Source organism: Podarcis liolepis, assembly GCF_965112155.1.
Source record: "Podarcis liolepis genome assembly, chromosome: 14".
Taxonomy (NCBI): domain Eukaryota; kingdom Metazoa; phylum Chordata; class Lepidosauria; order Squamata; family Lacertidae; genus Podarcis; species Podarcis liolepis.
In genome coordinates, this window is record NC_139569.1 from 6,320,301 (window position 1) to 6,335,953 (window position 15,653).

The 15,653-nt window shown below is 40.2% G+C and overlaps 2 protein-coding genes across 9 annotated transcripts in view; one reads left to right on the plus strand and one right to left on the minus strand.

The window, feature by feature from the left end:
• CHLSN (cholesin) overlaps window positions 1-15,653 on the plus strand; it is a 141,327-nt gene that overhangs the window by 78,830 nt on the left and 46,844 nt on the right. The gene's annotated exons all lie outside the window — the stretch shown is intronic.
• GPR146 (G protein-coupled receptor 146) overlaps window positions 1-15,653 on the minus strand; it is a 48,680-nt gene that overhangs the window by 31,690 nt on the left and 1,337 nt on the right. The gene's annotated exons all lie outside the window — the stretch shown is intronic.

The following is a 15,653-nucleotide window of genomic DNA, read 5'->3' on the forward strand; positions in this document are numbered from 1 at the left end:
AGTCCTTCTCTTAATGCACAAGTGCATTACTGTGCTCTTGAACTTTGCCTTCTGATCCAGGTTATTGCTTGGGCCTAGAAATAGCAACTGCCACATTTTCCTTTTAGGATCTTTGATAGTATACAAAATACCTAGCTTGTAGGGTTTGACCTCAAATACCTTGACTCCAAATCACTTGATAGTTTATCTCTGAAACTGAATTAAAGGCAGCTTATTTTTACATTAGTAAAAACAGAAGTTTTCAACTTTCCTATCCTCAGGGAACTCTTTCCATATTGATTTGCCTGCCAAGGAACTCCTCGCTTTTTTAAACAGGAAACTTGTGTATTACAGAGGTCTCCAGGTATTATTAAAGGAAAGAAATTGTTTATTAGAAATACCCATAGACCAGAGCAGTCCTTCTATCAGTTAATTAGTTAATAAGGTGCTGCCCAGACTGGCCTCTTGTACTGAGTGATTGAGTGGACTCTTAAGATGTGTCCAGCACTTTTGCTGTGGCTCTGCTCTGCAGGGATAGATCAGTAATCATGGACAAGTTGTATTTCAAGAAACTTCTCCAAAATGACTGATCTTCTCAGCAAGGAACTTCTCCATGAAATGCCAGGGTTTCTAAGAACACAGTTTGATTCATACTATAACTTGCTGGTCTTCCCGAATACAGTATGTCTTTTCAAATTAAATTAATCTAAGAGGTTTTCTATATCAAGATGTGACCTCATTACTGCTTACTGTACTTAGTTCTCTGTAAATCTTTGATAGAAAAATTAAACCTCATGGGAAGACAAGAATACAGACTGCAAGAACTATTGTCTACAGCAATGTTTCATAGCCACAAGTAGGAGATAAATTCCTAGGAAACCTACCAGAACAGTTACAATAAGCTACAATAAGTCACAGTAAGGCAGCAGTTTTTCGATATTAAAAATTGGCTTTGCTGTGACCCCATTATCTCTCACAGATAATGACATTAGTATTATTTCTTCTCTCTGTTAATAATGCCTGCTTGTTCATTTATCACAGAAACATACTTCTAAATCCGCAGCCCTAAAATTAGTCACACTGATTTTGCTTTCATTCTCCCCCTTCTCCTCATGCCACCAAACAAATTATATAATTGTAAAAAAAAAAATCCTATTCCTTTTCATGGTGTAATAAAGAAGCTTACCTTTGATTTTCTTTCAGAAGGTAGTCAGGCATTTCTTGGGCCAGAATAATCCTATTATGATTTTAGAATGCACCTGGGTTACTTTGGCTGTCTCTTTATTTTCTATATTCCATATCACTAGATGTGAATTATTGGTTAGCCCATCATTTGCATGGCATGTCACTTTAGAAATTGATGTGACATGGTAGTTTTCTGTTGGAGGAGCAAACCCTTGACTGTTGGAATAGCAGCCATTGCTTGTAGAGAGTGGTCAATTGGTGTCAGGTCTACTCTCATACTAATTTTCCCATTTCCTGAGATTTCACACACCCATCCTGAAGAGGAGATGTACAGGTGAAACTCGAAAAATTAGAATATTGTGGAAAAGTTTATTTATTTCAGTAATTCAACTTAAAAGGTGAAACTAATATATGAGAGAGACTCATGACATGCAAAGTGAGATATGTCTAGCCTTTATTTGTTATAATTGTGATGATTATGGCGTACAGCTGATTAAAACCCCAAATTAACAATCCCAGAAAATTAGAATATTAAATGAAATCAGCAAAACAAGGATTGCAAATAGAGCAATATTGGATCTCTGAGAAGTAGAAGCATGCATATGTACTCAGTACTTGGTTTGGGCCCCTTTTGCATCAATTACTGCCTCAATGCGGCGTGGCACGGATGCTATCAGCCTGTGGCACTGCTGAGATGTTATGGAAGACCAGGATACTTCAATAGCAGCCTTCAGCTCTTCTGCATTGCTCAGTCTCATGCCTCTCATCTTTCTCTTGGCAGTGCCCCACAGATTCTCTATGGAGTTCAGGTCAGGTGAGTTTGCTGGCCAAACCAGGTTTTGGTACTTTGGGCAGTGTGGGCAGGTGCCAAGTCCTGCTGGAAAATGTAGTCAGCATCACCATAAAGCTCATATGCGGAAGGAAGCATGAAATGCTCCAAAATCTCCTGGTAGATGGTTGTGTTTACCCTGGATTTAATGAAGCACAGTGGACCAACACCAGCTGATGACATGGCTCCCCAAATCAACATAGACTGTGGAAACTTCACACTGGACTTCAAGCATCTGGCATTGTGTGCCTCCCCATTCTTCCTCCAGACTCTGGGTCCTTGGTTTCCAAATGAGATGCAAAAGTTGCTCTCATCAGAAAAGAGGACTTGGGACCACTGAGCAACAGACCAGTTCTTTTTTTCCTTAGCCCAGGTAAGACGCTTCTGACGTTGTTTCTTGTTCAGGAGTAGCTTGACAAGAGGAATACAACATTTGAAGCCCATCTCCAGAATCCGTCTTTGTGTGGTGGCTTGATGCACTAACTCCAGCCTCAGTCCGCTCCTTGTGAAAGTCCCCAACACATTTGAATGGTCTTTTCCTGACAATCCTTTCCAGGCTGTGGTCATCCCTGCTGCTTGTGCACCTTTTCCTTCTACACTTTCCCCTTCTGCATAACTTTCCATTAATGTGCTTCGATACAGCACTTTGGGAACATCCAACTTCTTCTGCAATTACCTTTTGAGGCTTTCCCTCCTTATGGAGGGTCTCAGTGATGGCTTTCTGCACAACTGTCAGGTCAGCAGCCTTCCCCATGATTGTGCTTCCTACTGAACCAGACTGAGAGACCATTTAAAGGCTCAGGAACCCATTGCAGGTGTTATGGATTGAATAGCTACTGTACCTTTTCACAATATTCTAATTTTCTGAGATTGTTAATTTGGGGTTTTCATCAGCTGTACACCATGATCATCACAATTATAACAAATAAAGGCTTGACATATCTCACTTTGCATGTCATGAGTCTCTCTCATATATTAGTTTCACCTTTTAAGTTGAATTATTGACATAAATGAAGTTTTCCATGTTATTCTAATTTTTCAAGTTTCACCTGTATTTTTCCCTATCTCTCTGCTCCACCAAAAAAGAAAGAAATCCCAAAACAATTCGGGACTGGATACTGTGCCCTTTGCTAGTTAAACGGTGATACTGGTAGCAATACGTTACGCAGAAACCTTTCCCAGGACTCTGCGCTGCAGCTTGGACAGAGCAATAATTTGATCATACATTTTAAATAAGGCATGCCTGGACCATCCAGAATTGTTCCAAAGACAGACAGAAACCAGGACAAACCACTTGGAATGAAGACTAAATATTGCAGTTAAAGGGACCTTGGCATTTTTTATTTAATCTCTCCATTTGCTAGAACAAGAGTCAACAGGAGGTAGATAGCAGTCCATCAGTGGTTCACTGGCCAATTTCTGGTGGGTGGTGATCTTCTAGCACTTCCTGCTTTTGTGATTCTTGCCAAGCATGCTGGATGATAAGGGTTTGTTCCAGAAGGCGCTTCTCACATTCTTAAGCAGGAGTGCATATTCTGGACCATTTAAAGAAGGTTCCTTTTAAAAATCAAAGTATACGTATATGTGCTGCTGTTTTACTTTATCAAAGTTTGCTATTCTGTGACTGTTAACCAGTCATGAGTATACACCTTTGCTTTATCATAGATAAATCATAGATATCATAGATTTATCATAGATCAATGAACTACAGAGAATTCTACTTTAGAGCAAAACATTAAGAATCTAGCAAACTGCCTTATATGAAGTTGAACCATTGATCCATCTGGCTCAGTGTCTTGACTGACATTGATAGGTCTTCAGGTTTTCAGACAGGGGTCTTTCCAGGCCCTGCCTGGATATATTGGGGAATTGGGCTATGCAAACATGAAGCCAGCTCAGCTTATGGGGTACAATGTACGCATGATTTACCTTACCTTAAAAGCATTCAGTTATTTGCTCAAATAACAGGAGTGAGTTTCGAAGTTGCTCCTTATGTTTTGTGTGAAAAATGCACTTTATAAATTCATGGGTGCAGATCAAAACATCACAGCCTAAAATAAATTCTGGAACTGGTTTCTGAAAACTTGTACAGTAATTGAAAACTTACAAAATAACATTTCATGCATTTCAAGCTGTATAATTTGAATTTACTTTGAAGTAAAATTGATTTCCCCTCCTAGCCTAGATGATAGTGCCAGTAACCACTCACTGTCTTGGTAGATGTTGCTTTTCATACCCCATTAAAATGCCTGAAAAGACCCAATACTTAAATGATCAAGGGCCAGTAGATTTAGAGAAGAGATGATATAATGAGTCCTTTGTTGAGAACAGAGAAGCATTCAGTCTCTGCTCCTTCAAATTCTTACAGTAGAAATTCACTACTGTTTTCCGTTTTACTGTCAGATTGAATCACTTTTTGATAAACATATATCTGGGTATGGGGTGGGGGAGCGGGTTGAGACTGGGCCCCAGTCTTTGTAAAATGTCAAATTGTTCATATTTCAATTGACATAACTTTTCTAGAAAAAAATGTACTTTAACCACATTTGCAACTAGATTACTAGCTGCATTATTACTTCCATTATTGAACACACAGATGGCCTAAAAGGTTTGTTTTCAGTTGTTTATATACACTCTAATCATGCGAAGCAATTTTGTATTTGGAAACCATGAAAAATGTGGAAGTTGTTGGGACATACTAGATACAGCTTTTAATGGAACAAAAGCTTTTATTGAAGAGCTTTTTCCAGTGATTTTTTAAATCTGCAGATGTCATTATTTTATGCTACAACTCTTACTTAACATTTTCATATCTTTTGTTTTTGGTATGCAAAGGGCATTTGCAAATTATGTTAACATCCATCTTTGCATTAGCGCTTTGACTAGATAGGTGATAATGAAAAATCTTGACTTGCCTGAAGCCATCTAGCAAAAATTAGGGCTGACCAGAAAAATTGGACACCAGCAGGTCATCCAACAGGCAGCAGATGTCCACAGACAACCAATAAATATAACATGTTTCACAGAATCTTTTTTTTTGGGGGGGGAACCCATTGGATATTTTTAGACTGAAGTTTAATAAGATGCAATTTTATGGACGTTCTTTTACATATAATCAGGTGAATATACAAATGCACATTAAGATTCTGAGTTTGCATATTATAATAAACCATGGTTTAGCAAGATGCACATGAACTACAGTGAACCTTTGGTTTGCATGCTTCCCTCCTCCTGTTTTCTTTTCCCCAAACCTGGAGAAGGATGTTTTTGAAAGCTTTTACTTTTGGTTTAATAATAATAATAATAATAATAATAATAATAATAATAATAATTTTTATTTATACCCCACCCTCCCCAGCCAAGGCTGGGCTCAGAGTGGCTTACAAGCAATAATAAAAACAAGTTGAATGATTACAACTTAAAAACAAAATTAAAATACAACATTAAAATATTAAAATGTAGCCTCCTCGCAGGAGGAGAAGGAAAAGAAAAAAGAAAGAGAGGGAGAGAGGGAATCAAATTGGCTCCAAGCCAAAGGCCAGGTGGAACAACTCTGTCTTACAGGCCCTGCGAAAAGAAATCAGATCCTGTAGGGCCCTGGTCTCATGAGGCAGAGCGTTCCACCAGGCCGGAGCCAGAGTTGAAAAGGCCCTGGCTCTGGTTGAAGCTAATCTAACTTCCTTAGGGCCCGGGACCACTAAGGTGTTGCTAGTTCTATGCAACTGAAGTCATGTCCCTATAACAATTGCAACTGGGTTTCTGGTTACTTGTTTAACCATTGCCTATGTGCATATTTGTTAGTAAAAATGTTTGAGTAGTATCTTCAAAGTATATTGCCTAGTGCAAATCCTGTCAAAAATATTTGCTCAGAAGGTCCTGGGTTGAATCCAAGAAGGACATTGCAGTTGTGCAATAGAATGTTCTCTCCCCCTCCTTCCTGTGTGTCCCCTGCACTCACCCAAATCTACTCTAGAGAGTTGGGAGAACCCCGGCCTAGAGCATATTGGGGAAGGAGCAGGAGTAGACTTGCCATTGCGCAAGCAGAAGTCATTCCTCGTGCACAGTTACAGTACTTTGTTGACTACAACAAGTATACCCATTTAATTTTATCCATATAGGCCCTGGTCTTACCCACACATATTTATTTTTATAAAAATCATGTGGGTGCAAGCCTCCCTTCTTCTTTACCAGTGCGACAGTAGAACCAGTGTAAACTTGGGAGCCTATGTCAGCAGCCGTAGCCCTAATGCTAAATTCTCCCCATTTCTGGTTGTGGATTTTGCAAGTGCTTCTTCGACCAACCACAAAATCTTCAGCTCTGAATGGGGAAGCACCAGCAGTAAATCTATCTATGGCCACAGATTCATAGCTGTCAACTTACAGATTTGAAAATAAGGGACCAGCAGCCTTGAAAATAAGGGACCAGCAGCCAAAATAAGGGACCTGCAGCCTCACCTGTTCCAGGCACTCTAGTCTTCCTGTCCTCCTGCAGTCTGGTCAAACTCATGCTGGTAGCTTTGAGAACACTGTCCAACCAACTTTATAACCAGAGGTTCAACTGAATAGAATCTGAATCACATGCACCACAAGGCCTATGCAGCCTCAACTTAAGATGACTCCCTGGCTTGGCTTTGCACTGCAAAGTTTGCAGCAGCACGTGCAACAAAATGGCGTCCAACATTCAAAACCCCCCTCAGCTTGCATTAACTAGCCACACACAAGGCATGTAAGCTCCACCCCCCAGTCGTTCTTAGACTTCTTATTGGGTGAGCAACACAGCCAAGCAACATAGTTGGAGCCTCCCTCCTCTCTGGCCAGCAGGGAGGGAGGGAGAGGGGCTGCTTCCTTTGAAATTTAAGGGACATAATTTAAGGGACATCCATCAATAAGGGACAGCAGCGGGACATGGCGCTGGAATAAGGGACTGTCCCTTCAAATAAGGGACACTTGACAGCTATGCACAGATTACTTTGTTTGCATTGGATTTGCTAGGACTTGGCTCTTTGTGCTTGTATGTGGTAGCAAGAGAGGAGGTATATGTGGTAATACAGGACTTTTGTGTACTGCGTCCATAACAAAAATGGAGCCCACAAAGTTTTGACGTCAATAGCAAATCCCCACAATGGCATTTCCAGATGTTATGCCATGCTCTGTATGATTTTAGTGTTTACTAGTTCATGCAAGAAGAGTTTAATGAAATTGCAATATCAGTTTACTACAAAAAGAGTGGTAATTGTTTTAAATGCCTTGGAAATGTGCAAGGATGGTTACAATTTCCATTCATTTGCGAATCCTAGATGAAATAAGTTTCATATGTCTAATGTTAGATTTTCATGTAAAATGCATTGCAGTTGCTGTGATTTCAGAGCTATTTTAGGGCAAAGAATATTTTTAACAAAGTTGCTTGTTTTGTGTCGAACATACTGCAATTTTTTTGCATGAATTGTTTAATAACATCTCAAAGACTTTTGCTCCATTTTAATATTTTTCCTTTATCCATGCTCTCTTTAAGAGACAAATGTAGGGGTTAAGGTGTTGAACTGTAAATATTCTGATTCATTGGGGTTTCTCCCCCATCATCCGAATACTTGAATCAAATAGGTTACTTAAAATGTAGAATTCCATGCTTCTTACAAAACTGATTGTTTATTTGTTTTTGACTGTGAAAGCAAAACAGTCCAGTTGATATTCAGAATCTTGTGAAATGTTGAGTTTCTGGGAAGATATGATTGGCAGCCCAGTACATAAATAAATTAGTGCAAATGGGCTGCACAGGCACTTAAGCGGTCCCCTCACCCCCCAGCTTCCTATTAATACCAATTGCTGCCTTCTAGCTCAGATGGTTTTGAGAGATTTGCGTGGGATGGGGCTGAGTATTCCTAGAGTTCTATGCTGTAGCAAATCACTCAAATTTGCCCTCTAGCACAATCTGCTTCCTGGGCACAGAACAGAAAGAAAGAATGTTAAATAAAAGAGAGAACGTATTTAATTTCTTCATGTAATTTTAAAAATAAATATTGAAACTTGTTCATAGAATCGGAAAGCTTTGATATCTAATTATCCCTAATATATCAGATTAGCAAAGTCATATGTGATTGAAGTTGAAGGGGAGAATAAGATGGACTATGCTTTTTAAGTAATATATCAATTTGAGCGATGATGCAATTGTTCCAACACAACATAGTGGTTCAGATGTAATTCCAAACCATGGCCTGGTGGTTGTGAACAAGGAGTTAAGGCCTTGGAGTCATTCAGCCTTGCATATATCTATTCCCTGCCTAGTGTGACCCTCATTTCCAATCCTGATTTGCAGGGCACTGTCAAACGTAGGACAAAATGGCAAATTACATACATTTTGCTTCAAAACATGACTGGAGGCAGGGAATCAGTGCATGGCTCAAAATTTTGCAATAGTGTATTCACAAATTTAGAAGGGAAACACTAAGCATTGTGTTTCCAAACTAATCAAAAGCAAAAGCTTCCTTTCCTCTTTCTTATCTTGTGAGTATTAAGAGCAAAAGGCAGGGAGTTGATGAAGGTTTTGATTTATAGGCACATTATAACATACAGGATATTAACTAGTATCTCACACCACAAAAAATACCTTATTTGCATCCAGCAAGGTTAGGCCCCCTTATGATCTTTTGGGTGGTGGCACTTCTGTTTCCTGATTTTGTTTTGTCTTTTTGAACAGGAAGTCTGTACAACTGAAGAATGCTAAAAACACTCTGATCTGAGAAATAATAGCTCTTTCAGCCCAAGTAAATTATGTAAAGAAGGATTCCCAGGGCTGGTTGTGGTGTGAGCACTTAGCACATTGTTTTAAAGTCTTATGTTTTGCATATGGTTGCATATAAATAAACAGTTTATTTTTAATTATTGCTGTGATCATTTTTAATGGAAAGGTGGGGTATAAATATGTTAACTAGTGAATAAATGTACATGAAACATGTAACCAGAGTACAAGAGGCACATGTTTGCAGATGTTTTACATGCTGCTGTGTACATATGGACCTTGTGACATATATGGACCTTGTTGGAAGAAGCATCCCCTCCTATCTGAGAATGAAGGTAGAATCCCTTTGTTAATATGGTGCCTATCATCTGCAGCTTGTGGAACTTACATTAAAAATTAAAATGCTTGGCCAACTGGGCAATGCAAATTTTTTTTAACTATTATTATTTAATTGATTACAAGTTGCAGATCCAGTTTCTAGGTTGATTTTAGCCTCATCGCTTGCTTTTTAGAGTGTGTTCATGGAACACAACATTGAGCCTACCACAGCAAACCAATGATAATACCAAAGCTGCTTTTCACATTTTCACATAATAGCATTGAATGAAATAGTCAAGAGCCTCAGATTTGACCAATTCAAATGCACTTATTCCTGTAAACAGATCAGTGCTTGATGCAAGTTATGTGCAGAGCTATGTGTATTTAATATCTTAAATCTGCCAGGGTAGTGGCATTTTCTTGCGTTAAGAAAAACGGAATGTTATTACTTATATATATTGTGTATCATTTATACAATGACCTAGTTTGCACATAATACTAAGACAAACATTGGCTTTGTACAAACCATGGCATAGCTCCTCCTCCTGCTGCACTACCCATGGCTAAGTCATGGATTGGCTTATGGATTGGTTTGCAGGTGGTTGCTCGCGAGTAAACAGCCAGGACTTTGACCTGTCTTTTACAGGTTTTATTTAGTGCAAACTATGTACAGTGCGGGACACGGGTGGCGCTGTGGGTAAAACCTCAGCGCCTAGGACTTGCCGATCGCATGGTCGGCGGTTCGAATCCCCACGGCGGGGTGCGCTCCCGTAGTTTGGTCCCAGTGCCTGCCAACCTAGCAGTTCGAAAGCACCCCCGGGTGCAAGTAGATAAATAGGGACTGCTTACTAGCGGGAAGGTAAACGGCGTTTCTGTGTGCGACTCTGGCTCACCAGAGTAGCCTCATCACACTGGCCACGTGACCCGGAAGTGTCTGCGGACAGCGCTGGCTCCCGGCCTATAGAGTGAGATGAGCGCACAACCCTAGAGTCTGTCAAGACTGGCCCGTACGGGCAGGGGTACCTTTACCTTTATGTACAGTGCAGAAACCCAAAGTTCATGTCTGTCTCAGTCACCTGCAGATTCCGGGAGTGGCCCCTTCCAGTCCCCCCCCCCCACGTAAGAACTTAGGCACCCCAAATCTCCGCCTCCCCTCCTTCCGTTTCATCCCTCTGTGAATACTGGGCGGTGGAAGCGGTATGCTTGTTTCCTGACCAGCCTGGCTAAGCGAAGCGCTTGGGCTCACAGTAGCATCTGTGAGCCTTTCCTTCACCTTGCCGCTCCTTTCCCCCTCTGCTTCACTGGAGGCGTGGCTCTCTCCACTGCCTGACGAAGAGCTACTTCTGAGCAACGTCGGGGGCTCCCTGTATTCTTGTGCCCCCCTCCCTCCTTTCGATGGCAGTTCCCTGACAACTTAGCTTAGCATGTCCGAACCCAGGCACATGGCTTGTCAGATAAACTTTTACAGCTCATATCTGGAGGAGCCAAACCATGGGTTTTATGGTGCATTGCCAGCCTGAGGACTAGAAAATTAACTGGAGACTAGAAAATTTCCTTTTGAGATTACATCAGGCATTGGCCATGCACTTTCAGGCTACTCTTGGTTGCTGCAAATGTAAATCAGGACTACGTATTTGAGGATTATAAATTCATTGCCTGCCTAGAGTTGTAAAATCTTGCAAAAACAACCTGGTCATGAGCCAGGATAATAATGGATGTATGGTAAACAGGACATATAACTCTACAGAAGCTTGGTGAGGGACCTTATCCAAACTAAAAAACTACCATTCTTCCCATATTTCATAGATTGGGAGATGCTGCCTTCTCTGACGGAGCCAACATGTAGACAGAGGGACAGATTTAATTCAGGTTTAACTCTCAGGCTTGATGTGCACAGATGTAGGTTGCTCAATTCTTCTCAGAGGAAAGTTTGCTGAATGTGTCTTTGTCAGCTTAATTCCTGCTTAGACACATTGGGCAAGCAACTTTAGTCACTCTCTATTATTCTTCCCTCACCAGTGCTCTTTTTCTACAAAAAGAATGTTTAGGAGTACTCTTATTTTCCTACTCATATTGAAATACTGCCCCTTAATGAGGCCAAACTTAGATTCACAAAATGTTTAGGGGTTGGATAACTCTTTTCCATAGTTACAATTCATCTCTTTTTCAATGAAGTTTGCAGATTCTCATCTGCTCCCTATGTTTGCCTTATTAGAAAATATTTAAAGGAGAAAACACTACATTTTGACAACAAACGTAATTATTTAGTGTGTCACTGAAATATATCTGAAGTGAACAAATAGGATAAATGGGGCCAGTGTAGCCTCAACATATAATTTCCTGTGGTTCCAGAAATGAAAACTAAACTGGCCTGATTCTTTTTATATGCACATGCATATGTGGTCAAGTGTGTAGGTGTAGGAAGGGAGATGTGAAAAGCAGAGCTTCTGCACTGGCATTGAATCTGAACAGTTAAGCAGCTAAGTCACAGCTGCTTAACATATGCCCCCTGGTTGAACTTGTTTTATCGCCTGACACTTGATATCAGACTTCTCTCAATGCAAGAAAAGGTTGTTGGAATGGAATACTTTTCATTGCTAGCAATTGTTGGATGACATATAATTGTGCAGCTTCAATAATATGGAAAGCTGAGGAAGAAAGTGTGTTTGCATGTGAGTGTGCACAAAGCCACTCAACAAGCTAGCTTAAGGCACCATGTTTTGTGTTCTTGGAGTTAGTGGTTTTCTGTGTGTTACTTCTTTATATGTTTGGCCAGTGAGAACTCCATTTGTGCAGAGGTTATGCTACCTTTTTGCATTTTGTACAGCCTTTTAGGGTCACTAGTGTGATTTGTGAAGACTGGAGCTTGATTACCAATGCAATCTGTTATGTAGGCTAAATCTTTTCATTGCTTGAATAAGAAGATCCCCTAACTCCAACAGATAAGAGTTATATTTCAGGATTTTAGCTTGTTGTGCTGCTCCGGGGCCACTACTAAAGCTGGTACAGTGGTACCTCGGGTTACAGAGGCTTCAGGTTACAGACTCCGCTAACCCTGAAATAGTACCTTGGGTTAGGAACTTTGCTTCAGGATGAGAACAGAAATCGTGTGGCGGCAGTAGGAGGCCCCATTAGCTAAAGTGGTACCTCAGGTTAAGAACAGTTTCAGGTTAAGAAAGGACCTCCAGAACGAATTAAGTTCTTAACCTGATGTGCTACTGTAGTTCCTACCTGACCATACCAGCTCACTACTGGCAGAAAGAGAGAGGGTGCATACAGGTTAACAACTTCACATTGTGACAGGTTGGCATGTATGTATGGTACTAGTTGTATGACCAGGAAATGGAATATAGTAGTGTTGCTTATCAATGAAACTTTGTTCCAAACTTGAATGTGTCGATCATTATTTCTGTATGGTGCCTAAGAACTATGATGAATGAGCCACTTGCCAGTAGTGTCATAATGGGTTGATTTTTTTCTGGTTTGCAGCCGAATCTAAACATGTTTTCTCGCAAATAAATTCCAAGGATTTCAATGTGGAAAACGCTTGAGGCTGTAGGCTTGGATAAATTTATAGCCAAAAAGATGGTCTGACAGAGAGTTTTTTGTTTGTTTGTTCAAAGTATCTGTACTATTTTGGGATTGATATGAGTGAATGCATAGTATCAAGGGATCTGTGGAAATTGTGCTCAACTGAAGGATATTGAATGGCTTACTATCTTCAGCCTTATTCTTAAATTAGTCTGGTTGTTCAAATAGATGATTCATAAGCCTTGTGGTTGGCCCTAGAGTGAATTTCATTCTCAGATAAAGCAAAATGTGGATTAGCTAATGTAATTTGACAGTGACTGGAAAATATTCCACTGTTCTTGTGGTGAAGGCAAGAGGCGTATCACCTGAACCTTGAGAGTCTGGTGCCAATGCATACCCCAAGAGGGACTTTGTGCAGCCAGAAAACATTGAATTTCTGGCAGTATGTCAAGATGGATGACTAGACAAAATAAGTTTAGCCTTCAGCGACAGGCAAAAGGCAAACAAAAAGCTAGTAGAAGAAAGGTACATGCAAAGTTTTGCCATTGTACACTTCTTGTATTCATTTTTCATTATACTAGACTTTCATTTTACCAGCTACCTTTTGAATCACCATTTTAAAAATGTTTTGTTTTGTTCTTATTAGCCAAACTACCATATTTATGAACATTTCTTTTGAACCGGATATAATATGCTTGAGGCTGGTGCAGATCACAGGAGAAATAATAAGTGGACCCATCAGAGGGTTGCCAAAGTGGCCAGGGTAGGGAGGGCGGGAGCAATACAGCTGTTTTTCTTTTTACTTCTGGTCAATTGCTTTTTCAAGTAAAAGCAGCATCATTTTCACAATGCCCAGGCTTAAAATGTGTATCTAATGTATGTGCCATGTTGTTGAGCTCAGTCCAAGCTCAGCACCAGCTCAGCATTTAACATACCCCTGCCTGTGAGCCTGTAAAGTACATGTGTCTGTTTATTCCATAGCTCTCTTTCCACTGCCTCCAAATAAGATTTTTAAGCTGAGGCAGATAGGGTGGGTGGTGGCAGAGCAACTTGGCAAGTTCTCAGTGGCAGCTGGGGAGTCGGGATTGTTCTTACACCTGCTTCCCTATGCAGCTTTTTCACCCCACCCTAGAATGCAGACATGGGCTCAGTCCACTGTATTTGGCAGGAGCAAATGGAAAGCTTTTACTACTAGCTCTATTCTCTCTTGCGTCCAAGAGACTCCACCTTCTGACCTTCCCCTGGCTCCATAATTTTTGAAATCAAAAGTTGGTACCCTATCCACCATTCTTAACTACAGATAAGAATTATGCTGATACGGTGTGTACTGCTCATAAAGTATTCCTGAATTGTTTGTCCCTTCTCCCACCCCCACTGAAACATAAAAATTGTTGTTTGCTGAATCAGAATATGCTGATATTCTGGTCCATCTAACTCACTGTTGGCTGCACTGACTGACAACAGTTCTTTGGGATTTCTGACAAGTTCCAGCCCTACCTGGAGATGATGGGACCTGGGGAATCTGAATACAAAGCATGGACTCTGTCATTATGGCCTGTCTGTCCCCTCAAAATAAAACATCAACTATGGAATCTCAAAGGTTCTACTATCCATGGTGGTTTGCTGTTGAATCCCCTTACTATAGATTCTGCCCATCCACTACTTTTTGCCTTTGTTGTGGGCGATGGGAGGAGCAGATGGCATCTGTAAGTGGCCCATACTTGGCCAAGGAGTTGTCAATTTCTGATCTGTTACAAGTCAGTTTCTCTATAGACCATGTATGACATGGAGTTTAATATACAGGACAATTTGCAGTATCCATATGGTGTAGTCAGTTTCACGAGTCTTGCCATATTTTCTTAGACTCAATCAGATATCTGTTTTTAATCAAGTCAGTTTACTTATTAGTACTAAAACATTACAAGTTAATCCCTTATCAACGCAAAAAAACCTGAGGTGAAGTAAACATTCAGAGGATGAAGGGGAAATTCACTGTGTCCCTGCAGACAACCAGTTTTACAGTTTTCGAAGTAATGAATCGTTCTGGATTTTGTATATCTGATAATAAAGAAATTGGGAGAAAAGTTGATGTAAAAGCCTGATTTTACTCATTTTTCATACCATTTCCTTTAAAAACAATGCTCTTTCTTTTACATTAGCTTTTGGGTATTTTCCTCTCTCTATTTTTGCCATGGATTTGTGTAGTTCTGTTTTCTAGTCTGTTCACATATGGGAAGTTCTTTTAATGGTGGGAGCCGTACAGACACCAGAATTCCAGGTCCAAATTAGAGGTCTTTATATGAAATTCATTTATAAATCATCAATGCTTAAAAACAATATTTCCCCCCACTTACATTCTCTCTGACTGTTCTGTTTTCTGGGATGATAAATCACTCTCTCTATTTTTATGTTCTTGATATGTATTTTCAATAGTGTGAGATTCTAGAGTTGTCATCATTCTGGCCTTACTTCCCTCCCTGGGGTGGCTAGAGCTTAAATCTCTTGCATGGATGACACCATGTAGTGCTCAGCCTATCATTTCACAGACTGCAGCTGCTGAGGTGTATTTTAAACTACTGATAACATCATGTAGGGCAATAATGTTTTTCTAGCATATCTTTAGCCAAAAGAACAAGGACCTTAGCTTTTAAAATGAATGGCAATTAGGCTGTTTAAAATAATAAATGAGGCAAAGTAGAACCTTCAGGAATGTGTAACAGTGGAAAGGGGGGGGGTCTTAGCTAATGATCCTTACTATGGAAATAGGAGTGTTGGAAGCATGTCCCTATTTTCATATGGGAATTGTTGGAGGATATGCACTTGCTTTCTTTGTTTTCAGCCTAAGATACTATTGACTTGTATCAAGTGTTTTCCCTTCTCTCTGCAACCATTATGGGGAGCAAGATAAAGTTTTCATGATTTCAGGTTTCTCATCATATTAAAATCATGAGTGTTGGCAGAGAACTTGCTGCCCTAGTCTCCTGTACATTCCTTAGCAACAGTTTCTCTCTCTCTCTCTCTCTCTCTCTCTCTCTCACACACACACACACACACACACACACACTCACACACTTT